The sequence below is a fragment of the Salvelinus alpinus genome, chromosome 30 (assembly GCF_045679555.1).
Source record: "Salvelinus alpinus chromosome 30, SLU_Salpinus.1, whole genome shotgun sequence".
NCBI lineage: Eukaryota > Metazoa > Chordata > Actinopteri > Salmoniformes > Salmonidae > Salvelinus > Salvelinus alpinus.
Genome location: NC_092115.1, coordinates 41,973,450 through 41,999,303, shown reverse-complemented (window position 1 = coordinate 41,999,303; position 25,854 = coordinate 41,973,450). Strand labels below are relative to the sequence as shown.

Genomic DNA, 25,854 nt, shown 5'->3' with positions numbered 1-25,854 from the left:
ACCTGTGTTGGATATACCACAAATGACACAGTTTCACTTTGCTCACTGCACTCTTTTATGCGGCAATCTGCAATCTGGGCCCATCTTTCAAAAACACTGGCCTACTTCTTTGAGCTCTGCCCATCGGCTACTTTTGGAATCTTACTTTGTCTTATATTAGCTAAAAGTTTAACAATGGCTGTTGTTCAAAATAGCACTCTATTGTCCCTCTAATCACTCTGACGTCAATGGAAATGTAATGGGAAATCTAATCAAACACTTCTAGAGAGCCCATGAGCTCATGTTGCGCAACATTTATATAGGCAATACATTTGCGTGAGAAGACAGAGTTTTGATGGCCTCTAGTAAAAAGAGGAGGATCCCATCAGCTTTCTATAGACTGGGCCTCCTATTTATTAACTTTCCTTAATATTAACAGGAGTTTAGCCTACTTGGCTGGCGTGAAAATGAACCACGGGAAAAGCGTCCTCCATTCACTATGAAAGTGCATAGTTGACACATCTTTTCCCCAGGTGCATGGTAATGGTCCAATCGAAGTCAAAACTAATTTCACACATACAGTACCAGTCAAAACTAATTTCACACATACAGTACCAGTCAAAACTAATTTCACACATACACTACCAGTCAAAACTAATTTCACACATACAGTACCAGTCAAAACTAATTTCACACGTACAGTACCAGTCAAAACTGGTTGCTGCGCTTATAATGTGAAGAAATAGCATAATAGTTTATCAACATTTTAAGCTAAACTGTCCAGAGTATGTTTGGAATATTTATTTATTGCACAGAAGAACAGTTGACCAATAGCATAGGTTAAGTTTTGTACTATGGGGGATTGACATAGGCTAGTGCTTTAGCACAGCCACTCAAGCTCACAGACCACTGCAACATGGGTCAACTTTGAGCACCTCTATCTCCTGAATGTTAGAAACAACGGTAAAACAAATGAAAATGCACATAGTTTTCTGTCATTTCAGCTGCTCAGACGATCCTCCAGGTGAAGAAGCCAGATGTGGAGGTCCAGGCTTGGTTACACGTGGTCTGTTGTCGCAGTGGTGGAAAAAATACCTAATTGTCATACTTGAGTAAAAGTAAAGATACCTTCATAAGTGAAAGTCAACCAGATAAATACTACTTGAGTAGTATTTTAAATATACTTAAGTATTAAAAGTAAATGTAATTGCTACACTATACTTAAGTATCAAATGTAAAAGTGCAAATAATTTCAATTTTATTTACGGATAGCCAGACATAATTTACAAATGAAGCATTTGTGTTAACTGAGTCTGCCAGATCAAAGGCAGTAGGGTTGACCAGGGGTGTTCTCTTAATAAGGGCGTGAATTTAACAATTTTCCTATCCTGCCAAGCATTCAAAATGTAATGAATACTTTTGGGTGTCACGGAAAATGTATGCAGTGAAAAGTACATTATTTTCTTTAGGAATGTAGTAAAGTAAAAGTTGACAAAAACTAAACAAAACTATTTTTTAATGTATTTTTAATTTAACTAGGCAAGTCAGTTAAGAACAAATTCTTATTTTACAATGACAGCCTACCCTGGCCAAACCCTAACCCGGACTACGCTGGGCCAATTGTGTGCCTCCCTATGAGACTCCCGATCCCGGCTGGTTGTGATACAGCCCGGGATCGAACCAGGGTCTGTAGTAACACTGAGATGCTGTGCCTTATCATCAATCAATCAAATGTATTTATAAAGCCCTTCTTACATCAGCTGATGTCACAAAGTTCTGTACAGAAACTCAGCCTAAACAGCAAGCAATGCAGCTGAAGCACGGTGGCTAGGAAAAACTCCCTAGAAAGTCCAGAATCTAGGAAGAAACCTAGAGAGGAACCAGGCTATGAGGGGTGGCCAGTCCTCTTCTGGCCGTGCCGGGTGGAGATTATAACAGAACATGGCCAAGATGTTCAAATGTTCATAGATGACCAGCAGGGTCAAATAATAAAAATCAGTCAGCACCCCAGGAGAAATGTCAGTTGGCTTTTCATAGCCGATCATTCAGAGTATCTCTACTGCTCCTGCTGTCTCTAGAGAGTTGAAAACAGCAGGTCTGGGACAGGTAGTACATCCAATAAACAGGTCAGGGATCCATAGCCGCAGGCAGAACAGTTGAAATTGGAGCAGCAGCACGACCAGGTGGACCTGAGGCATGGTCCTAGGGCTCAGGTCGAGAGAGAGAGAGAGAGAGAGAGAGAGAGAGAGAGAGCGAGAGAGCGAGAGAGCGAGAGAGAAAATACTTAAATTCACACCGGATAAGACAGGAGAAATACTCCTTAGACTGCTGTGTCACTCGGGAGCGCTTAAGTAGTACTTTCAAGTATTTTTACTGAAGTACTTTACACTACTGTGCAGTTGTGATACCGGTTCGATGTATTGCCAAATTGTCTAAAATAACGTTGGAGGCGGCTTATGGTAGAGAAATGAACATTAAATTCTCTGGCAACAGCTATGTTGGACATTCCCGCAGTCAGCATTTCAATTGCATGCTCCCTCAAAACTTGAGACATCTGTGGCAAAACTGCACATTTTAGAGTGACCTCTTATTGTCCCCACCTTGTTTAAACAGCTTCTTGATACAGTATGCCACACCTGTCAGGTGGATGGGTTATCTTCGCAAATGATAAATGCTCACTAACAGGGACGTAAACAATTGTGAGAAATAAGCTTTTTTGTTTGTATGGAAAATGTCTGGGATCTTTTATTTCAGCGTATGAAAAATGGATCTAACACTTTACATGTTGTGTTTATATTTTTGTTAAGTATAAATTATTTATTAAATCATTATTTATTAAAGTTCTTGTCTCGTCTCTTGTCATCATTTTGCCTCTGATAGCTAGCTACATACCGATGATTTGTTTAGCATAGCAATGTTTCAAATACTATAGAATGAACAGAACCAGGGGAAAAACAACACAATAGAACTAACGACTATGTAAGGGCTGTTGTCCTCCTCCTCCGATGAGGAGAGGAGAGAAGGATCAGTGGACCAATACGCAGCAGTAGGGAAATAAGCCATCTCTTTATTTGAATACGACGGCAACACGAAAACAAAACACTTACAAAATTACAAAACAAGAAAACGACGTAGACGAAACCTGAACATGAACTTACATAACTAAACGTAGAACTCACGGACAGGAACAGACTACATCAAACCGAACGAACAGCCAAACAGTCCCGTATGGTACAGACATGGACGAAACAGGAGACAATCACCCACAAACAAACAGTGAAAACACCCTACCTAAATATGACTCTTAATTAGAGGAAAACGCAAAACACCTGCCTCTAATTAAGAGCCATACCAGGCAACCAAAACCAACATAGAAACAGAAAACATAGACTGCCCACCCAAAACTCACGCCCTGACCATATACACATACAAAAACAACATAAAACAGGTCAGGAACGTTACAGACTAGCCTGTTTGGCTTGCAACTTCAGAACCTGAGAACTGTCAACTGGCTTTTGCCCGGACTATATCGTCTGCTGGAAGGATGAAATAAAACTACTTTACTCATTCAAATAAATGTTATAATGAAAATATGTCATTTTCTGTGTTGTCATAATTGTCCTTCAATTCGCACGAGGCTAAATACAGTGTATCTCACCGAAGAAAGCATCCGAGCCAGCGAAACAGCACCCATCTGTCTCTGTATGTGTAGGCCATCTATCTGATGTGGTCTGGTCATAAAGACTATGACATTGTTGTCGCCTGGAGCATTGAATGCATTGGAGCCAGCAAGCATTTGGCCTCCCTTGATAAAAAAAAAGTATAAAATAATAGCCAATCAGCGTTGCGCTAAACTGAGTGAGCTCAATTGTGCATGGTCCTGGTGAACCAAAAAAAAGTGTAAAGGGAAGCCAGTTTGGATTTGGCTTCACTCCTATCACAGAGAAATACTTCATTGACAGAAACAACTTGAATTGTTGCATGTCGTTGTGTATTTGTCCTCTGGTGGCTAAAATTGGCCCTTTCCGAAATGGACGAAAATATATATAATATATTTGAGATTCTTCAAAGTAGCCACCCTTTGCCTTGATGACAGCAGTGCACACTCTTGGCATTCTCTTAACCAAATTAAACTGTAATGCTTTTCCAACAGTCTTGCAGGAGTTCCCACATATCCTGAGCACTTGTTGGCTGCTTTTCCTTCACTCTGCCGCCAAACTCAACCCAAACCATTTCAGTTGGGTTGAGGTCAGGTGATTGTGGAGGCCAAGTAATCTGATCCAGCACTCCATCACTCTCCTTGGTCAAATAGCCCTAACACAGACTGGAGGTGTTAGTTGGGTCATTGTCCTGTTGAAAAACAAATGATAGTCCCACTAAGGGCAAACCAGATGGGATGAATGCTGTGGTACCCATGCTGGTTAAGTGTGCCTTGAATTCTAAACAAATAATTGACAGTGTCACCAGCAAAGCACCCCCATACCATCACACCTCCTCCTCCATGCTTCATTGTGGGAACCACACATGCAGAGATCATCTGTTCACCTACTCTGCGTCTCACAAAGACACAGCGGTTGGAACCAAAGGACAGATGTCCACCGATCTAATGTCCATTGCTCATGTTTCTTGGCCCAAGCAAGTCTCTTCTTCTTATTGGTGTCCTTTAGTTGTGGTTTCTTTGCAGCAATTCGACTATGAAGGCCTGATTCACGCAGTCTCCTCTGAACAGTTGATGTTGAGGCATGTCTGTTACTTGAACTCTGTGAAGCATTTATTTGGGCTGCAATTTCTGAGGCTGGTAACTCTAATGAACTTATCCTCTGCAGCAGAGGTAACTCTGGATCATCCTTTCCTCTGTTGGTCCTCATGAGAGCCAGTTTCATCATAGGGCGTGATGGTTTTTGCGACTGCACTTGAAGAAAGTTTCAAAGTTCTTGAAATTTTCCATATTGACTGATCTTTATGTCTTAAAGTAATGATGGACTGTTGTTTCTTTTTGCCTATTTGAGCTGTTCTTGCCATAATATGGACTTGGTCTTTTACCAAATAGGGCTATCTTCTGTATACCACCCTTACCTTGTCACAACACAATTGATTGGCTCAAATGCATTAAGAAGGAAATAATTCCACAAATTAACTTTTAAAAAGGCACACCTGATAATTGAATTGCATTCCAGGAGAGAGAATGCCAAGAGTGTGCAAAGCTGTCATCAAGGCAAAGAGTGGCTACTTTGAAGAATCTCAAATCTCAAATATATTTTGATTTAACACTTTTTTGGTTACTACATGTGTTATTTCATAGTTTTGATGTCTTCACTATTATTCTACAATGTAGACAAGTGTAATAATAAAGAAAAAGCCTGGATTGAGTAGGTGTGCTCAAACTTTTGACTGGTACTGTATATCACAGTCGAAAGACATATGAACTAACAGGTTATAGAGCAAACAACGCAATTATCACAACACATAGGTTGTAATGTGTCTTTTTTTTATTCTGGCTCGGCTTCCCGAGTGATTTTACCCACGCACCTCTACTCGCCTAATTAAGGAATGTTTCCACGGTCCTTTGCTTCGTCTCGGGCCTAAGAACAGCCCTTAGTCGGATGCCCAAGAACAGCCCCCTCCCGGATACTCATGCCGTATTGCTTAAATATGGACAATATTTACAGAGCTCTAGGGCTGGTAATTGCCAGGGACCTCACGATGCGATATTATCACGATACTTAGGTGCCGATGTGACGTATTGGGATTTTCATGGTTCTACATGTATTGTGATTGGATGTTAGAAACATATTGCTCTACCATATGTCTGCCACAGAGAGACAATAGAGAGTCCTTAGAAAATGATTTTGGATCTGTCATGGAAATAAGTTGTTGGCTCAAATTGGCTCCCTATTTAAAAAGAAGATGGAGAACAAGCTATGCAGGTACATCCAACCAGCGCAAAATTATTACTGCGAAATTGTCAACATTATACGATATATTGTAGAAAATGATCCCGCTATGTAACTGTATCGATTTATTTTGTTTTTTCATCACTAAGCTTTAGGCGACCTCACGGCACCATGGCAACCACAGACATACTCATTCAAGCAGACTATGTGTGTGTTGTCAGGTTGGAGTCTGTGAGACTGGAGTTCAGGGCATGGCTGAAGAACATCGCCAAGCCCCGCTCAAGCCCTACAGGAGTGCAGAGTGTGTGTTATGGAGAGCAATTCTCTGTCATTTTAGTCTGCTAGATCCAATCAGTATTAATGCAAGTGACCTTGGTCACTGTTTGAGAATTTGAAATGTATTTTTTAACATGTAAGTCTTTGTAAGCAGACAACCCAAAATAATAATTATGGATAGCAAAGTTATGTAAATAAAGGGAATATAATGAACAATAACTTCAACAGAATTCCTTTGTGTTTACTCTAACTCTGCTCTGTTTAGTTTAGTCAGATATCAAAAGGTTGAAGTTGTTTGTATTTATTCATATTGTATTTACATCTCTCTCTCTCTCTCTCTCTCTCTCTCTCTCTCTCTCTCTCTCTCTCTCTCTCTCTCTCTCTCTCTCTCTCTCTCTCTCTCTCTCTCTCTCTCTCTCTCTCTCTCTCTCTCTTTCTCTCTCTCTCTCTCTCTCTCTGTGTGTGGTAGGTATATTGTGGGCTGAGGCAGTGTTTTTTGAGGCCCTGCCACAGAGGAAGACAAAGAGTGTTGATGTTCTGAAGAAGTGTGAACACATCCTGCTCGACGTTGCCAAGAACAACACACATTATTTTTCTCTCTCAAAACCTCCCCTTCTCTTGGCTCTACTTTTCACTGTTATACTTAGTACAAAAGGGGAAAGGTGTCATATCTCAGTAGGACAAACTCTCCCTCTCTCTGCTTTCATTCCTTCAGTAGATCAAACTCTCCCTCTCTCTGCTTTCATTCCTTCAGTAGGTCAAACTCTCCTTCTCTCTGCTTTCATTCTTTCAGTAGGACAAACTCTCCCTCTCTCTGCTTTCATTCCTTCAGTAGGACAAACTTTCCCTCTCTCTGCTTTCATTCCTTCAGTAGGTCAAATTCTCCCTCTCTCTGCTTTCATTCCTTCAGTAGGTCAAACTCTCCCTCTCTCTGCTTTCATTCCTTCCGTAGGTCAAACTCTCTCTCTCTGCTTTCATTCCTTCAGTAGGTCAAACTCTCTCTCTCTCTGCTTTCATTCCTTCAGTAGGTCAAACTCTCCCTCTCTCTGCTTTCATTCCTTCAGTAGGTCAAACTCTCTCTCTCTCTGCTTTCATTCCTTCAGTAGGACAAACTCTCCCTCTCTCTGCTTTCATTCCTTCAATAGGACAAACTTTCCCTCTCTCTGCTTTCATTCCTTCAGTAGGTCAAACTCTCCCTCTCTCTGCTTTCATTCCTTCAGTAGGTCAAACTCTCCCTCTCTCTGCTTTCATTCCTTCCGTAGGTCAAACTCTCTCTCTCTGCTTTCATTCCTTCAGTAGGTCAAACTCTCTCTCTCTCTGCTTTCATTCCTTCAGTAGGTCAAACTCTCCCTCTCTCTGCTTTCATTCCTTCCGTAGGTCAAACTCTCTCTCTCTCTGCTTTCATTCCTTCAGTAGGTCAAACTCTCTCTCTCTCTGCTTTCATTCCTTCAGCAGGTCAAACTCTCACTCTCTCTGCTTTCATTCCTTCAGTAGGTCAAACTCTCCCTCTCTCTGCTTTCATTCCTTCAGTAGGACAAACTCTCCCTCTCTCTGCTTTCATTCCTTCAGTAGGACAAACTCTCCCTCTCTCTGCTTTCATTCCTTCAGTAGGACAATATCTCCTTCTCTCTGCTTTCATTCCTTCAGTAGATCAAACTCTCCCTCTCTCTGCTTTCATTCCTTCAGTAGGTCAAACTCCACCCCCCTCTCTGCTCTTATCCTCCAGTAGTACAATCTCCTCCTTGCTTTATCCTTACCAGGGTTGGGATCAATTCCATTTAAAACTTCTTATGGCTGCGATCCCATTAACAGGATCGATATGACAACAGCCAGTTAAAGTGCAGGGCGCCAAATTCAAACAACAGAAATCTCAGAATTAAAATTCCTCAAACATACAAGTATCTTATACCATTGTAAAGGTAATCTTGTTGTTAATCCCATCACAGTGTCCGGTTTCAAAAAGGCTTTACAGCGAAAGCACCACAAACGATTATGTTAGGTCACCGCCAAATCACAGAAAAACACAGCCATTTTTCCAGCCAAAGAGAGGAGTCACAAAAAGCAGAAATAGAGATAAAATGAATCACTAACCTTTGATGATCATCAGATGACACTCATAGGACTTCATGTTACACAATACATGTATGTTTTGTTCGGTAAAATTCATATTTATATCCAGAAATCTCAGTATACATTGGTGCGTTATGTTCAGTAGTTCCAAAAACATCCGGTGATTTTGCAGAGCCACATCAATTTCCAGAAATACTCATAATAAACGTTGATCAAAGATACAAGTGTTTCACATGGAATTTTAGATCCACTTCTCCTTAATGCAACCGCTGTGTCAGATTTCAAAAAAGCTTTACGGAAAAAGCAAACCATGCAATAATCTGAGGTCGGCGCTCAGAGCCTAATCAAGACCAAAAACAGTCTGCCATATTGTGCAGTCAACAGAAGTCAGAAATAACATTATAAATATTCACTTACCTTTGATGATCTTCATCAGAATGCACTCCCAGGCACCCCAGTTCCACAATAAATGTTGGATTTGTTCGATAATGTCTATCATTTATGTCCAAATAGCTACTTTTGTTAGCGCGTTTGGTAAACAAATCAAAACTCACGAAGCGCGTTCACTAGTTGCAGACGAAATGTCAAAAAGTTCCGTTACAGTCCGTAGTTACTTGTCAAACGATGTATAGAATCAATCTTGAGGATGTTTTTAACATAAATCTTCAATAATGTTCCAACCGGAGAATTGCTTTGTCTTCAGAAAAAGCAAATGGAACGGGAGCTACCTCTCATGTGAATGCTCTTGGCCAGCTTCTGGCACTCTGCCAGACCTCTGACTCTTTCCCCTCTCATTCAGCCCCCCTTTACAGTAGAAGCCTCAAACAAGTTTCTAAAGATGGTTGACATCTAGTGGAAGCCGTAGGAAGTGCAACATGACCACTGTATCTTCAATAGGGGCTGCGTTGAAAATCGACCAACCTCAGATTTCCCACTTCCTGGTTGGATTATTTCTCAGGTTTTTGCCTGCCATATGAGTTCTGTTACACTCACAAACATCATTCAAACAGTTTTAGAAACTTCAGAGTGTTTTCTATCCAAATAGACTAATAATATGCATATCTTAGCAACTGGGACTGAGGAGCAGACAATTTACTCTGGGCACCTCTGGACACCTTATTCATCCAAGCTACTCAATACTGCCCCCAGCCATAAGAAGTTAAATTCCAGTCAATTCAGAAAGTAATTCCACATTTTCCCAATTGAGAAGCATTGAATAGAATTTGAATTGGAACTGAATTGACCGGAATGGAAATGGAATTGACCCCAACCCTGATCCTTACTATTACCAACTCCCTCCTTCTTCCTTGCTTTCACTCTACCAGAACAACACTATCTCTTCTCTCTCAACATCTTAGTCAAAATGTGATTAGTAGCCCACAGCACATGTGTGTGTGTGGGCTGTTCTGGAGCGAGCGTAAGCTTACTAAGGCCAGAGTCGTTCCTGAAGACAGTGAAGATTGAGCCAGACCTGGGAGACGCCTGGGCCCTCTTCTACACGTTTGAGATGCAACACGGCACAGAGGTGGTGTATATGTGTGTGTGTGTGTGTGTGTGTGTGTGTGTGTGTGTGTGTGTGTGTGTGTGTGTGTGTGTGTGTGTGTGTGTGTGTGTGTGTGTGCGTGTGCGTGTGTGTGAAAATGAGAATGAGCTTGCATGTGCTGAGTTTAATTGCATGTGTTTGGCGGGCTCTGTGTTCTTGCGTGTCTCACCTCTACTCTCTCTCTCTGTACCCTGTAGGAGCAGCAGGAGGAAATACGTACGCACTGTGAGAACACTGAGCCGCGTCACCGGGAGCTGTGTTGTGCTGAGTCCAAACATGTCCTCCACTGGCTGAAGAAGATAGGAGAGATCCTCACACAGGTCGCCTCCAAGATCAAAAACACCTTCTGAGGCATAGGCTGGACAGACGGAAACTGTGTGCATATAGTATGGACCTGTGTTTCTGACTCCATGTCCCTCTGTCCATTAACCACGGACACACACCCCAAGTTCTCTCGTCTTTTAAAGTCGTAGAGAGTAGCAGTCTATTTGGACACACACACGTGCGTGCCTGGCGTGACGAGAGTTGACAATGGTTCACTAGCAGTACAGAATATTTGCACGTTTACAATGTTTACAGCGTGTGAAAGCACGTTGGGAAAAGGAGAAGAAAAACTGGGTATTTTGTTGAACTTTATTTTGATGGAATTGTGAAATGTCCTGTCATCCATTGAACCAGAAAATGCTGCTATATATTTTAATCCTCTGTAAAACAATGTTTAATTTGCTTGATCGAGATGTACGCCATACCTCACAATAAACGATTATAACGATACTTAGGTGCCTATACAATATGCATTGTGGTTCTCACGATTCTATACGTATTGTGTTTCGATATTGTGATTTGATGCTCCGATATTGCGCATTATGTCCGCCGCAGAGAGACAAGAGACAGAGCATGAGAAACGTCAGGGACTATTACTAATGGATATAATAAGAAAGAGTCTGAATACAAGTATGTGAACTGGAGCTTCACATTTACTCTAGCTAGTTAGTACAAGAATAACATAGAACAACACTGTGCATGACCAAGGGTGCTCCGTTCTTAAATGGGACATCAGGACATAACACCCCTTCCCTTATACAATCAGAGTTACTTTTACCAAACCACAACTGAAACATGTCCCAGAACTTGCTGTAGTTATTTAGATTTGAACGTGAACAGTCTTGGTTTTTGGTTTGTTTGTTTATAAGTCCAGCCTGTCTGGTGGCGCCTTGGATTGTCTGGAGGCTCCTGCACATCCTCAGTGTGTGCTAGCTCGATTATAGCTTCTGCTATAGCAGCACATTCATCCACACATTCCCTTCTTTCAGCCTGGGGTCTCTTTACTGCCCCACCGTCCTCTACAGTTCCCCGTGTGTCACTCTCAGGAGCTCTCTGTGCCTGTTCTCTCTCGATTGTTGTGCTGTTTTCCATGGAATGCATTTGGTTAATATGACGCCGCCACATTGTGTCTGGGCTCACTTGAACCTGGTAAGTTCTGTGTCCCGTTTGTGCGTGTACGGTCCCTCTTGTCCTTTTACCTCCCTTTCTGTAGTATCGCACCATCACTTCCTGTCCAAGGAACAAGGCGTACCACTGTCACCTGTCATTGCCGGACTCAAAATGGAAAGCAACAGCTGGTGATCCATAAACCAGCGTGAAACGCTTCCCATATAAGTATGCATGGAATTTATTGACACCCCACACTCGCGCCAGTGCATCATTCAATGTTTGTGATGCAAAGGCCACTGGCCTCTCTGACCCATCTTTCAGTGTGTTTGAAAGGAGGGCCCCTAAGCCATAAGGGGACGCATCACAAGTCAACTTCACTGGCAGTTCAGGTTCGTAAAACATCAGGGCCTGTTCAGATTTGATGAGCCGTTTTGCCTCAATTTTCACAATGTTCTGTCCACTGCCATGCCCTATTCTTTTGCAGGAGCTGATTGACAGGCTGGAGTGCTGCTGAAAGGAATCTTCTGTCGTAATTGGTCAGTCCAGTGAAAGATCTCACTTCTGTCACATTTTGCGGTCGTGGTGCCTGTACCACTGCATCAATTTTGTCCTGTGTTTTGTGCAATCCATTGCGGTCGATTTCATGTCCACAGAAGACTATCTTGTTTTTTTACTGAAGTGTTTCCCGACAGCTAGCGCAGCAAAGATGTCATCCAGACGTGGCAGGGGACATTGGTCCACATGCAACATTGAATTCACAGTTTCCTTGAAGTCCCCACACATTCTAACAGACCCGTCTTTCTTTACAATAGGAACAATGGGTGCTGCCCAGTTGCTTCTGTCCACTTTCGTCAGGATCCCTGTATCCTGTAAGCGATCGATTTCCGCTTCCACCTTTGGTCTCAGGGAGTATGGAACAGATCTAGCGTTGCATCATTTTTGGGGGATGCATTATCTCTCAGTACGAGTTTGGCTGTGAAGCCTTTTACTGCTCCCATCATATCAGCGGAAAACAATGTTGTCTATGTGTTTGGTCTGTGCCTCTCTCTTTAGGCAAGGACGTGTGGAGCATTTTCAAGTCACATCAGTTCAGCTATAATGGGGGGCTGTTCCAGGCACCAGATACAGCCGTAACTGCTGTGTTTGCGCCCCATAACTCAGTCTGACCTGCAACGCCCCCATTGGGCTCAATCTCTCTCCTGAATAGGTCTTCAGCAACACATTTGTGTTCTTCAGCTTGATCGCCTTGAAGTGCTCATTGTAGACAGTCGTGGAAATTATAGACACTGCAGATCCTGTGTCCAGCTCCATTTTGAGGGGTTTGCCTTCGATTTCTGGTGTCACCCATATTATGCTACTGCTGGGAGAAGTCACTGTGTTTAACGCCATTGTACCAATTAACCGTTCATCTGAATCACTGCCACTGTTCTCTGCTAGTGCATTCAACGACACTTTAATTTTCTCAGTTTTCCTGTTGTGACTGCATTTTGCTCCGCATGCTCTTTGAATATGACCCCGTCTATTGAATTGGTGACAAATTTCGTCTTTGAAACAGCAGTCCTCTGCTTTCTGACCATGTTGTATTTTCCGGCCACACGGGGGCACTGTCTGCTGCGTGAACTTGTGCAGGGAAGTTTGTGAGGAGGTCAGTATTTATTTTACGTTGCAACTCAATTGCATCCATAGCTACAGCAATTTCAACAGCCTTTTCAAAAGTGAGATCTGATTCTGTGAACAAACATTTCTGAATGTATTCATGTTTTGGTCCACACTAGAATCTATCCCGTAACGTGTCATTTAGGTTCTCTCCAAACTCCAAACTCAGACAGTTTCTTCAACTCTGCTACATACAGTATCAGTCAAAGGTTTGGACACACCTACTTATTCAAGGGTTTTTCTTTATTTTCACTATTATCTACATTGTATAATAATAGTGAAGACATCAAAACTATGAAATAAGACATATGGAATCATGTAGTAACCAAAAAAGTGTTAAACAAATCAAAATATATTTTACATTTGAGATTCTTCAAAGTAGCCACCCTTTGCCTTGATGACAGCTTTGCACACTGTTGGCATTCTCTCAACCAGCTCCACCTAGAATGTTTTTCCAACAGTCTTGAAGGAGTTCCCACAAATGTACAATATGTTATGAATTTGCAAAATGTTTGATCTGTTACAAATTCTAGCTAGGTGGCAAACATTAGCTAGGCTAGGGGTTAGGGTTAAGTTTAGGAGTTAGGTTAATGGGTTAAGTTTAGGAGTTAGGCTAATGGGTTAAGTTTAGGAGTTAGGTTAATGGGTTAAGTTTAGAGTCATGTGAAGGGTTAGATAAAATGGTTAAGGTTAGGGGATGGGTTAGCTGACATACTAACTAGCTGCAAAGTTGATAAATAGCCAAAATTGTCCAGACGAGATTCAAACTCGCAACCTTTAGGTTGCTAGACACAAGTAACCAACCACCCTCCTTTTGTTGCTGCAACCATCTGTCTTATGTAACCATACCAAACTTAACATATCATACTAAATGGAATGTCTCGGATTTACTTACAGAATCATATGAAATGCTCTGAGACCAGGTTGCAACTGTTTCCCGTATGTATCAAGAATGGTCCACCAGTCAACGGACATGCAGCCAACTTGACACAACTGTGGGAAGCATTGGAATCGACATGGGCCAGCATCCCTGTGGAATGCTTTTGACACCTTGTGGAGTCCAAACCCCGACGAATTACGGATGTTCTGAGGGCAAAAGGGGGGGATGCAACTCAATATTAGGAAGGTATTCCTAATGTTTGGTATACTCAGTGTAAGTTCACAATACAATCCTTTGACTTGAATTCAACAGTTTGAATACAACAGTGTCAGCATTATTCTATTATTACGGATGACACTTTGCCCAAATTATTTCGAGGTCTCTAAAGTGTCCATACCTCATTGATTGGGGTGCATCTAACCTAAACCTGTCCACATTGATACCCTGCGACAATAGTTTCTCTCCAACGAAACCGAAAGAAACTGAAAATGTGATTGATCGCGGAAGTTTTTCTCGACTTGATGGGACTGGAGTTTGGTGAAATCCTAAGCCCACCGCCAGCAACCCATGACGGACAGGGAAACTAAAGACGCCAACGGGAATTCAGCAATGTTGGTAACCACGCATCTTCGGGAAAACCACGGCACATCCTGGGTTCGCTTGCCAACGCGTTGACTTTGTTCATTTAACCGTATTTAAACAACCACATAGGCGACCTACCGTTTGGATACAATGTACGCAGCCCTACCATGAATAACTCCCACCGCTCTTGCTGGCTCCCGAAGACAGGGATTTGCTCGTCTGAAGAACATCTTATAGAAAATGATAAATGGTAGGTGGCCATTCCCTTCTGACATGTGATGCATACCTGCGTAACGATGGGTGCTGTCTTAGTTTAATGGAAAGCACACTTGGGGATGGGATCCATTCATTGCCCACCCAATCTACCTACCTCATCCCCATATTGTTTTTATTTACTTTTCTGCTCTTTTGCACACCAGTATTTCTACTTTCACGTCATCATCTACTATGTATCACTCCAGTGTTCATTTGCTAAACTGTAACTACTTCGCTACTATGGCCTATATATTGCCTTACCTCCTCACGCCATTTGCACACACTGTATATAGACTTTCTTTTTTCCCTATTGTGTTATTGACTGTACGCGTGTTTATGCCATGTGTAACTCTGTGTTGTTGTTTGTGTCGCACTGCTTTGCTTTATCTTGGCCAGGTCGCAGTTGTAAATGAGAACTTGTTCTCCACTAGCTTACATGGTTAAATAGTAAAATGTAGATAAAATGTAAAACCAACTAATGTTTCGTTTTTTCTCCACCCTAAACTGTTTCATTTTGTACTGTTGATCATGATTAAATACAGACGGATAGCCTACTTATTGTGCACCGTTTAGTCACTCTCGTGCGCCCAATAATAACATGTGTTGGGCGTACGAGAGTGTGTAAACTGTGCGTAATAAGTATAAGTCTATATTTAATCATGATTAACGGTTCAAAATGAAACAGTTGAGGGTGGAGAAAAAGTCTAAACATTAGTTGATTTTAACTCTGCGTAAACTGTCCATAATGCGCCTTTATATAAGCATGATCAACAGTTCAAAATTATACCGTTTACGGTGGAGAAAAAAACCCTAATCATTAAGTTGTTTTTACATTTTATTTACATGAATGGACCCCATCCCCAACTGTGCTATACATTAAACTAAGACGTGAATTAAAACAAGCTAACTGCCAGGTATGTCCCAACTCATGCACTACTAAATGTTTCAGTGTGTGAACGGGCCTGTCCTCCGTAGCGTCGTGGTGTTTCTGCTGTTGGGTGTCTCCTACACTAAGCGCAGGTGCAACTATTCGGAGATACTCGGCTCGTACAGAGAACTCATCTTCGTTGAACTTCAGAATTTGGTATGTGGGCCTTCACAACGTCAAAGTGTGTTACCCTACTGTTCATAAAATCAAACTGGATTAATCTCACACGTAACCATTAGTTCAGTTTTATCTATATTAATTTGTTCTACCTTTTATATTGTCCCTGGAAAATGTCAGGTGCAAAATTTACACGTGAGCAAAACTTATTCAATAAGTCTGACACTATACTTTGAGCCACCATATAATATTATGCAGTTGGCACCCTCACTTGGAGAAGTGGGTGTGTCTGTACAGTGAATACTTGTTTTTGACTGCCCTCCACTGGTTTGCCTTATGAATGTTATATTATTTTATTGTCTAACAGTTTGTTTGCTTTATTGGAACAGAATCTGACTGGAAATTTTGACACATCCAAAGAGAGGGACCGTTGTCCCTCAGGAAAGGTAGTGTGTGTGTGTGTGTGTGTGTGTGTGTGTGTGTGTGTGTGTGTGTGTGTGTGTGTGTGTGTGTGTGTGTGTGTGTGTGCGTGCGTGTGTGCGTGCGTGCGTGCGTGCGTGCGTGCGTGCGTGCGTGCGTGCGTGCGTGCGTGCGTGCGTGTGTGTGAAAGAGAGACCATCTATACTGAATGGGACCCTCAAGTTTCAGCACCATGGACAGGGGATGTAGCTAATGCCCTTCTGTGAAAACAATTACCCCTATGGCCTGGCCTTACACTGCAATAAGAACTTGATTTGGTTGTTTGATTTGCTGAATGAATGACTGATTGAAGGTATACAATCAAATGTGTGTCTGATGATAACACAAGCATTAAACAACATGTATCTCCTATGTGTATCTCTTATTCGACGGTAGGCCTAATTCCCTGTTTTCCTATGCTTGTTATTGGCAGGTGCAACACGTGTTGCGCTCCATCCATGGTATGACTCAGCAGTTCCTGTGCCAGGGCCGCAGGCAGGGCATTAGACAACAGGGGGGCATGGAGAAGCCAGTGGAGATGATGGAGCAGGTGATCAGACAGAACTGCAGACACACTGACCTGGTGAGTCCACTCTTGAAGACAGGCCTTTTTGTCACTTACATTTTCATTTTTTATAATCATAATAAACACGAATAAATGAGGTATTATCAGTCAATGACGATGTAATGACATGAGATGGATCTTCGGTCTTTTGCTTTCTTTCAGGTGAGAGGAGAGAAGAGAGCCGCCCCGTGTGTGACTTCCCAGAGAACGAAGGGAAAGAAGAAGAAGAGGATAAAACTCGTCAGAACACTGATAAACTGTTGGCAGAAGCTGCAGAGTGTGTACTTGCCCACAAAATGAATGGGAAATACTATGTTTTTCTTTTTCCCAATCGTAAAAAAAAAAAGCATGTATGGATTGTGTTTAATTTGGTTCTCATCTTGTATAATAGAACCACATTTGTATGTCAAGGATGGTGTTCTCTGTTTATGGCCTTTCTTCTTAGTCTGTAGTTCCTCGACTATAAACTACAGATCATCTGAATTAAAGGTAGACTCAGCGGTATGACGTAGATGCAGAAAGTAAACAGCGTTGCAGGTCAATTTCCACAACAACGAAGAGCACTGAAACGCAAGGCTCAAATTCTCTACTGTTTTGGTGACCTGGCTACCACACTGTAAACAGCATGAAGCAAACCCGTGCACATGCACAGACACTGTCAGACAGTGTGCTGCATCTCGCTCATCTCAATATCTCCGGTGCTGCTCCAGGCTACGACATTTTGCTGACTCTCCCTTTAATAATGGTTGTTAGAGGATGGTATACAATGCAATTAAAATATTTACTTGTAATACTTTGTGCACACACATAAAAAATATATATATTTTGTCTCATAATCCAGAGATTGCAATCCCTTTTCTTCAACATATAGTTGGTGCTGTTCTATAAAATGAATCAGTTATTCAAGCTGCCCGCAGCTAATAAAGGTTTCTCAAACTGCACCATTTGTTTTTTAATCCTTTAATTATCAGTACTATTACTAGATATCAACTGTTTTGTTCTCTTTTGATGTGAAGTTGTTATCAAAAAGTTGACAAAAAAACTGCTACAGCATGTGGCGACATGGACATTACATGTGTGCGAACGCCATTACGCCGAAGACAAAGAGGAGGTCGAAAAAAAGACATAGAAGAATTTAGAGTTTTGATTGGATTTATTTTGCTCCCCGTTAACGGACGTCAATGGCGACAGCTAGTCTTTACTGGGGTTCGACACATAATGGAAAAAGACATTACAGGAAAAAAAACGTTACAATTTACATACATTTAAAAAACATTAACATGTAGTGCGTGTGTGCATCTATCAGTTACAAATACAGTTGAAATCGAAAGTTAACGTATACTTAAGTTGGAGTCATTAAAACTCGCTTTTCAACCACTCCACAAATTTCTTGTTAACCTTTCACTGCTACCAAACCCGGATCCGGGAGCACCCCCCACAGTAAAAAAGCTGACTAGCATAGCCTAGCATAGCGTCACAAGTAAATACAAGCATCTAAATATCATTAAATCACAAGTCCAAGACACCAGATGAAAGATACAGATCTTGTGAATCCAGCCATCATTTCTGATTTTTAAAATGTTTTACAGGGAAGACACAATATGTAAATCTATTAGCTAACCACGATAGCAAAAGACACAACTTTTTTTTCTCCACCATTTTTTTCCTGCATGGGCAGCTATCACAATTTCGACTAAATAAAGATAAATATAGCCACTAACCAAGAAACAACTTCATAAGATGACAGTCTGATAACATATTTATGGTATAGCATATGTTTTTTTAGAAAAATTTGCATATTTCAGGTATAAATCACAGTTCTACATTGCAGCTGCAATCTGAAATAGCGTTGGAAGCAGCCGGAATAATTACAGAGACCGACGTCAATTACCAAAATACTCATCCTAAAACATTTCTGAAAAATACACAGCATACAGCAAATGAAAGCCCAACATCTTGTGAATCCAGCCATCATTTCTGATTTTTAAAATGTTTTACAGGGAAGACACAATATGTAAATCTATTAGCTAACCACGTTAGCAAAAGACACCACTTTTTTTACTCCACCAGTTTTTTACTCCATCAGTAGCTATCACTAATTCGACTAAATAAAGATATATATAGCCACTAACCAAGAAACAACTTCATAAGATGACAGTCTGATAACATATTTATGGTATAGCATATGTTTTTTTAGAAAAAGGTGCATTTTTCAGGTATAAATCACAGTTTACCATTGCAGCCACTATCACAAAACTCACCCAAAGCGACTAGAATAACTACAGAGAGCAACGTGTATTACCTAATTACTCATCTTAAAACATTTCTGAAAAATACACAGCGTACAGCAAATGAAAGCCCAACATCTTGTGAATCCAGACAATATTTCAGATTTTCTAAGTGTTTTACAGCGAAAACACAATATATCGTTATATTAGCATACCACATGAGCTAATATCACCCCAGCATTGATTCAAGGCAAAAAGCGCGATAACGTTATCACCACCAAAATATATTAATTTTTTCACTAACCTTCTCAGAATTCTTCAGATGACAGTCCTGTAACATCATATTACACAATGCATATAGAGTTTGTTCGAAAATGTGCATATTTAGCATCACAAATCGTGGTTATGCTATGTAATCAGTCAAAACATGGCATGCATTCTGGCCGGCGCCATCTTGGAAGGGCAACTAAGTTTACGATTATTTATCGATTAGATTGACAAAAAAAATACAGGTTGGACAGCTAATGAAAGATGCATTGGTTATTAATGCAACCGCTGATTTAGATTTTTAAAATTAACGTTACTAGACATACAGTGTGCGTTACAGCCAGACTAGTGCCGCAATAATGGCCGAAAAATGCGTTTACATTTTTCCACATAAATACGGAATAAAATCATAAATAGCTCTTACTTTTGGACGAGCTTCCATCAGAATCTTGGGCAAGGTGTCCTTTTGTCCAAAAGAATCGTTGCTTTGTTGTAAAACGTCCACTTCAACTTCGGAACTAGCAGCTAACAGTAGCTACGTGGCACACACATGTCCAAATCCTCAAACGCAATACTACGAAAATTCCGAAAATAGCAATATACTCGCATAAACTGATATAAATCGGTTTAAAATAACTTCGTTATGATGTTTCTAACACCTATACCGAATTAAATTACAGACGGACATATCTAAGGCCGATAACTGAGCGTTTCAAAATGCTATCCTGAGGTCTTGCGTTGCGTAATGGCGGAAGTCGAAAAGAGAGCGCACCTCGTTCCTTGCCCTTTTATAAGCTCTGAGAAATACGTAGAAACACCATTCCACTTCTCATTGGTTACTGACATCCAGGGGAAGGCGGGTGCAGTTCATTTCGATCCATAGGGCACACACAGAGCTTTAAACTGATCCGAGATCAGAGCCTAGTTTTCAGACCTTCGCATGTCCTGTCATGATTTTCGCTGTAGAAAGAGTTCTGGTTCACCCACAGACATAATTCAAACGGTTTTAGAAACTATAGATTGTTTTTTATCCAATAGTAATAATAATATGCATATTGTACGAGCAAGAATTGAGTACGAGGCAGTTTAATTTGGAGACGCAAAATGTCGAAGTTGAAACAGCACCCCCTGTAGTGACAAGAAGTTTTGGCAAGTCGGTTAGGACATCTACTTTGTGCATGACACAAGTAATTTTTCCAACAATTGTTAACAGACAGATTATTTCACTTATAATTCACTGTATCACAATTCCAAAGCCAACTCCTCGTTTGGCCGCCTTTCCTTCCAGTTCTCTGCTGCCAATGACTGGAACTAATTGCAAAAATCGCTGAAGCTGAAGACTTATATTTCCCTCACTAACTTTAAACATCAGCTATCTGAGCAGCTAACCGATCGCTGCAGCTGTACATAGCCTATCTGTAAATATCCCACCCAATCTACCTGCCTCATCCCCATATCTGTTAAGACCCCAAAGTATTCCGGTAAGGCGGATTGGGAAGCTTTTCATGCTCAGTTTGAACTGTTAGCTCATTTTAGGGGGTGGTCGAATGAAGATAGGGCACTGCAGTTGGCTTTATGCCTCATGGATGATGCTCTGGCCTGTTTGATATTGATTAGCCCCGAGGACAGACGTGATTATGGTGCTTTAGTGGGAGCACTGAGGAGGCGCTATGGACAGTTTGTACAGCCCAGGCTACTGCGCTCCGAACTGAGTAATAGACGCAGGCAGCCTGGAGAGCCTCTACGGGTGCTAGCTAATGACATTAGCTAGCACCTGTAGACACATGCTCCCCTCCGTGCAGAGCGAGCTTGCACGGGACCAGTTCATACAGGCGCTCTCTCCTACGGAGCTGCGCATACAGACTTAGCTGGCTCATCCTGAGTCATTGCAGATAGCCTTGGAGATGGCTTTGGAGAGGGAGCTGGTGTGGGCTGGTGCTTCAGCTGGGGCTTTGGTGGGGGTGCAGGGAGACAGACCCTCTGTGCGAGCTGGGGGGCAGAGCAGCCCGGAGCCGGAAAAGCCTGCATGGGTGGCTGAAATGACAGAACTCATTCGTGCTGTGTCGCTACAGACGGCACGAAACACACGCCCTGGTCCCAGGGTCTGCTGGGGTTGTGGCCAGCCAGGCCATCTGCGCCGGGATTTCCTCATGTCCCCCGGAGCTCAGGGAAACTGCTCGGGGTCCGCATAGACCGGGTAGTGCGGACCCCTGGCTTTCTATCCAAACCACCATCTTCTTCAGGAGGAGCCCACCGGCACAGACGGGGAAGCAAGGCTCCACTTCCCCCAGAAGCAGACGAGGGCAAGCGGATGTAGCCTGTTGTTGTGGTGGGCCGGACCTGAGTTGGACTTTTGTCATGTCCCTGTCACTGTGGAGGGGGTGCCCTGCTCTGACCTGGTGGACACTGGGCCCACAGTAACCCTGGTGAGGCCAGATATTGTGCCATCCTGTGTGGGTGGCGGCTGTGCAGGACCCTTGTATACTGGGGTTGGACTTTCTTAGGAGCACAGGCTGCCAGTTAGACCTAAATTGGGGCACACTGAGCTTCCAGGGAGGGCCGGAAGTCACCATGGCCCCCCCTATTGTCACATTCACTCAACCCAACAAACCCTTTACTCCAACAGTTAAAGCAGCAGAGACTCATGGCTGCCCCCCCCCCCCCCCCCACACACATCTGTGTGTGACTTTTCCACAGCCCCCCTGTCACCTACGGCTGTGTGTTACATTCCCCCAGCTACCTCCACGACACAGCCCTGATCCCGGGCCGCGCGCCCCCAGCCCAGCTACCCCAGATGGGAGAGGAGTTATGGGGGAGGAACTTTGTTGGTCTTGACCCCGAGCAGCAGGAATTCAGAGGCAGCTTTGCGCTGAGTGAGGAAGAGTTGGGTCAGACTCATCTGGTGCAGCATGAGATCAACACAGGTGATGCTCGACCCATCAAGATGCGTCCCCGCCATATCCCGCAGGCACGCCAGGAGGCGGCAGACAAGGCTGTGTTGGAGATGCAGCGGGCAGACTTCATCGAGCTCTAAGACAGCCCCTGGGCGGCGCCAGTCGTCATGGTTCCCGAAGAAGGGGGGCAAGCTGAGGTTCTGTGCGGACTACAGGCGGCTGAATGAGGTAACCAGGAAGGACTCATACCCCATACCACGTATCGATGAGTCGCTGGACCTGGTTATGGGGTCCTCCTGGTTCTCCTCACTAGACCTCCATAATGGCTACTTGTAGGTGCCCCTCTCCCCAGAGGCCAGAGCCAAAACTGCATTCTCCACTAACAGAGGACACTGGCAGTTCAAGGTCCTGTGCTTCGGCCTGTGCAACGCTCCAGCTACTTTTGAGCGTTTGCTGGACAGGGTGCTGGATGGCATCCCCCGACAGCAGTGTCTGGTGTACCTCGATGACATCCTGGCCCATGGCAGTTCCTTCCAGTCAGCCCTGGTGGCGCTACGGCGTGTGCTGGAGAGGGTGGCTGCCGCAGTTCTGAAGCTCCATCCCGAGAAGTGCCATGGAGGACAAGGTGGGGGCTGTCCGAGACTGGCCCACCCCCACCGACCAGCGTCAGCTGAAGAGCTTCCTGGGCCTCGTACTACAGGAGGTTTGTACGGGGCTTCTCAAGCGTCGCTGCTCCCCTGAACCGCCTGCTGCTGAAGGACAAGGCTTTGACTTGGACAGTGGAGTGTGAGGAGGCCTTCAACACCCTCAAACGTGCACTGATTGAGGCCCCCGTGCTCACCCCTCCTGACCTCACCTTGCCCTTTATCCTGGACACAGACGCGAGCAATGTGGGCATGGGTGGGGTGTTGGCCCAGGTGGGGCCAGAGGGGGAGAGAGTGGTGGCGTACTTCAGCAAAATATTTGACAAACATGAGCGCCGCTAATGTTTCACCCGGCGGGAGCTCTTGGCTGTTGTGGCTTCCGTCAAACACTTCAAGTACTACCTGGGTGGTCTGCCCTTTACTGTAAGGACTGACCACTCTGCTCTCCAGTGGCTCATGTCTTTCAGAGAGCCAGAGGGGCAGGGTGGCACGCTGGTTGGATGAGCTTCAGCCGTATGACTTCACAGTGCAGGGCAGGGGCAACCCACTCCAACGCCGACGCCATGTCCCGTCGGCCCTGTACTGCAGACGGCTGCCGCCACTGTGAGCGGAGAGAGGGACGGGACACAGACCTACAGCCAGTGCTACAGTGGGTAGAGGCACAGGTGAGCCACCATGGGAAGAGGTGACAGCGCTCTCACTCGTAAACCAAAGGGTTGTGGTCAAAGTTTGAGAGACTGCGGCTGGCTGATGGCGTGCTACAGCGGGCATGGAAGGAGTCAGCTACGGGAAAGAAGAGGTGGCAGGTGGTGGTCCCAAAAGCATTGCAGGAGGCTGTGCTCCAGAGTACTCATGGGGGGGTGGGGACTGGACACTTTGGGGTCACAAAAACCCTCCGCCGCCTCCGTCAGGGCTTTTACTGGGGGCAGCACAAGAGGGATATGGAGGACTTTTGCCGCCGCTGTGACAACTGCACAGCGAGAAAGGGCCCCCCAGGCCACTCTCATGCTCAGCTCCAACAGTTCCCAGTGGGGGCTCCCATGGAGAGGGTGGGAGTGGATGAGTGGGGCCGTTCCCCACCACAGACGGTGGAAACCGCTGGGTACTCACTGCCATGGATTATTTCACAAAAATGGACCGAGGTCTATGCTCTGCCTGACCAGGAGGCAAAGACCATCATCGACGCCCTGACATCGGGGATGTTCAGCAGGTTTGGAGCTGCAGAGTCCATCCACAGCGACCAAGGCAGAAACTTTGAGTCCCGTGTGTTCGCCACCATGTGTGAGAGGCTGGGTATGCACAAGACCCGCACTACTCCTCTCCATCCTCAAAGTGATGGCCTTGTGGAGCGCTTCAACAAAACGCTTGGACAGCAGCTGGCCATCGTCTCTGCCAAACACCAGCGTGACTGGGACAAGCACCTGCCTATGGTCCTCATGGCATGCTGCTCCACTGTCCAAGACTCCACCTCCTGCACGCCTGCACCCCTCATGCTGGGGAGAGAGATCCGCACCCCTGCGGAGATGGCGTTTGGTCGGCCCCTGGATAGCCCTCATGTTCCCCCGGGGCCGGAGTATGCCCGGAGACTCCAGGACCGCCCGGAGACTGGTGAATGCAGGTGTGAGGCAGAAGAGGAACTATGACGTGCACACCCGGGGAAGGAACTTTGTGGCTGGGGAGCTGGTCTGGGTCTACAGCCCCCTAAGGAAAAATGGCAGATTCCCCAAGTTGGACAGTCACTGGGTGAGACCCTGCAGCGTCCTGGAGAGGGTAGGGGAGGTTGTTTACCGGGTGCAGCTCCCTCCCAGGGGGAGAAAGGTGGCACTGCACCAGGACAGGTTAGCCCCATACAGAGGGGCCTATGCTCCCCAAACCCCAGTGTTACGGATACAGGTATCCTGTGTGTATCCTGTGTGTATTTATTTTCTCTCCTTCTCCCCTCACAGGTGGCAATCATCATTCCCCAATCAGTCACCAATCAGTCATCAATCAGAAGACACACCTCCTCCTGTTTCCATTACCCAATCACAACCCCTTTCCCTTGGTTTAAAAACCCATTCAGTTGTTCTCTCTGGAGCTCAATCTCTCTGTCATGCAATCTCTATGTAGATCTCTTGTGGTTTGCAACTACATGTCACTTTGTCCGTTACCCTGTGAGTATTGTTTTGTTATGGTGTTTGACTGTTTGTTTGATGGTGGGAAAAGGGGGTACCAAGACAAGTCGCCCATGGGCATACACTACCCGTAGGAATACTTTGTCTAAGAACACTAGTTAGAACTGGGCGGACGACCCACTGTATTTTTTTGGTTAGTTAGATGTTGTTGAAGTAGGCTAGTCTAGCTTAGGGGTGTTTTTGGATATTTGTTTCTTTCCTTGGGTCCAGCTCAGCCCCTTTTCCTGCCCCCCCCCCCCCCCTACTGTGTGTTTAGCAAATATACCATGAGTGTTTGACGGTAATTTAGTTGTCTGTGTTTTTTTTCGTTCTCACTGTTACGTTTTCACTATTATACCTTGCATGAGTTATGTTACGGGTCTCGTTACCATCCCCCCTAGACTGTCGGGCCAAAGGGATTCGTAACACCAGGGACCCCCACAATTCCCCTCTCTGGCAATGACATTCTCCAGGCACCCACCCCCAGGTGCCGCAGACAAGGCTCCAGACAACCCACTCCCCCTGTCTCCCTCCCTGTGTCACTGCGTGGTTCCCCGGAGCCACAGACTGTATTCCCCGTTCCCGCTTCCTTGTCCCCCATATCCCTTCCTTCATCCCCTGGATCCCAGAGGGGCAGCCCCCTGCCACGGATGGAGCCACCTGTTTCACATCTGGACACTCCGCAACCATCACGGCCACGCAGGCAAAGGAGACCTCCGGGTCGCTTCAGAGACTTAGTTTGTTCCCACGGGGACGAGGGACTTTGTGGTAGGGGGGCTGTGTAGCGACCCACACAGACAGCGGTGTGTTATGTGGTAGGCTATTAGTGGGTTGTGTTGTACTTACCAGTGTTTGCGGGGTCCGACATGCCAATCAACCTGCTCTCTGCCAATCACGGGAATGCCTGGAATGTTCTGATGCCGGGCATCCTGGTGTTTGGCGGAGTGGCGTGGAGGGGGGTTGGGCAGGGGGATGGAGCATTCGAAGTTAAGACCAGGTTTAGCCATTGTTCTTTCTCTTACATCTGGCC

At 44.4% G+C, this 25,854-nt stretch overlaps 2 pseudogenes; both read left to right on the top strand.

The window, feature by feature from the left end:
- Positions 1 to 10,535, top strand: part of LOC139560036 (pre-mRNA-processing factor 6-like) — a 47,288-nt pseudogene extending 36,753 nt beyond the window's left edge.
- Positions 10,536 to 20,715: 10,180 nt separating this feature from the next.
- LOC139560035 (uncharacterized) lies at positions 20,716 to 25,596 on the top strand (annotated as a pseudogene).
- The last annotated feature ends 258 nt before the right edge of the window (positions 25,597 to 25,854 follow it).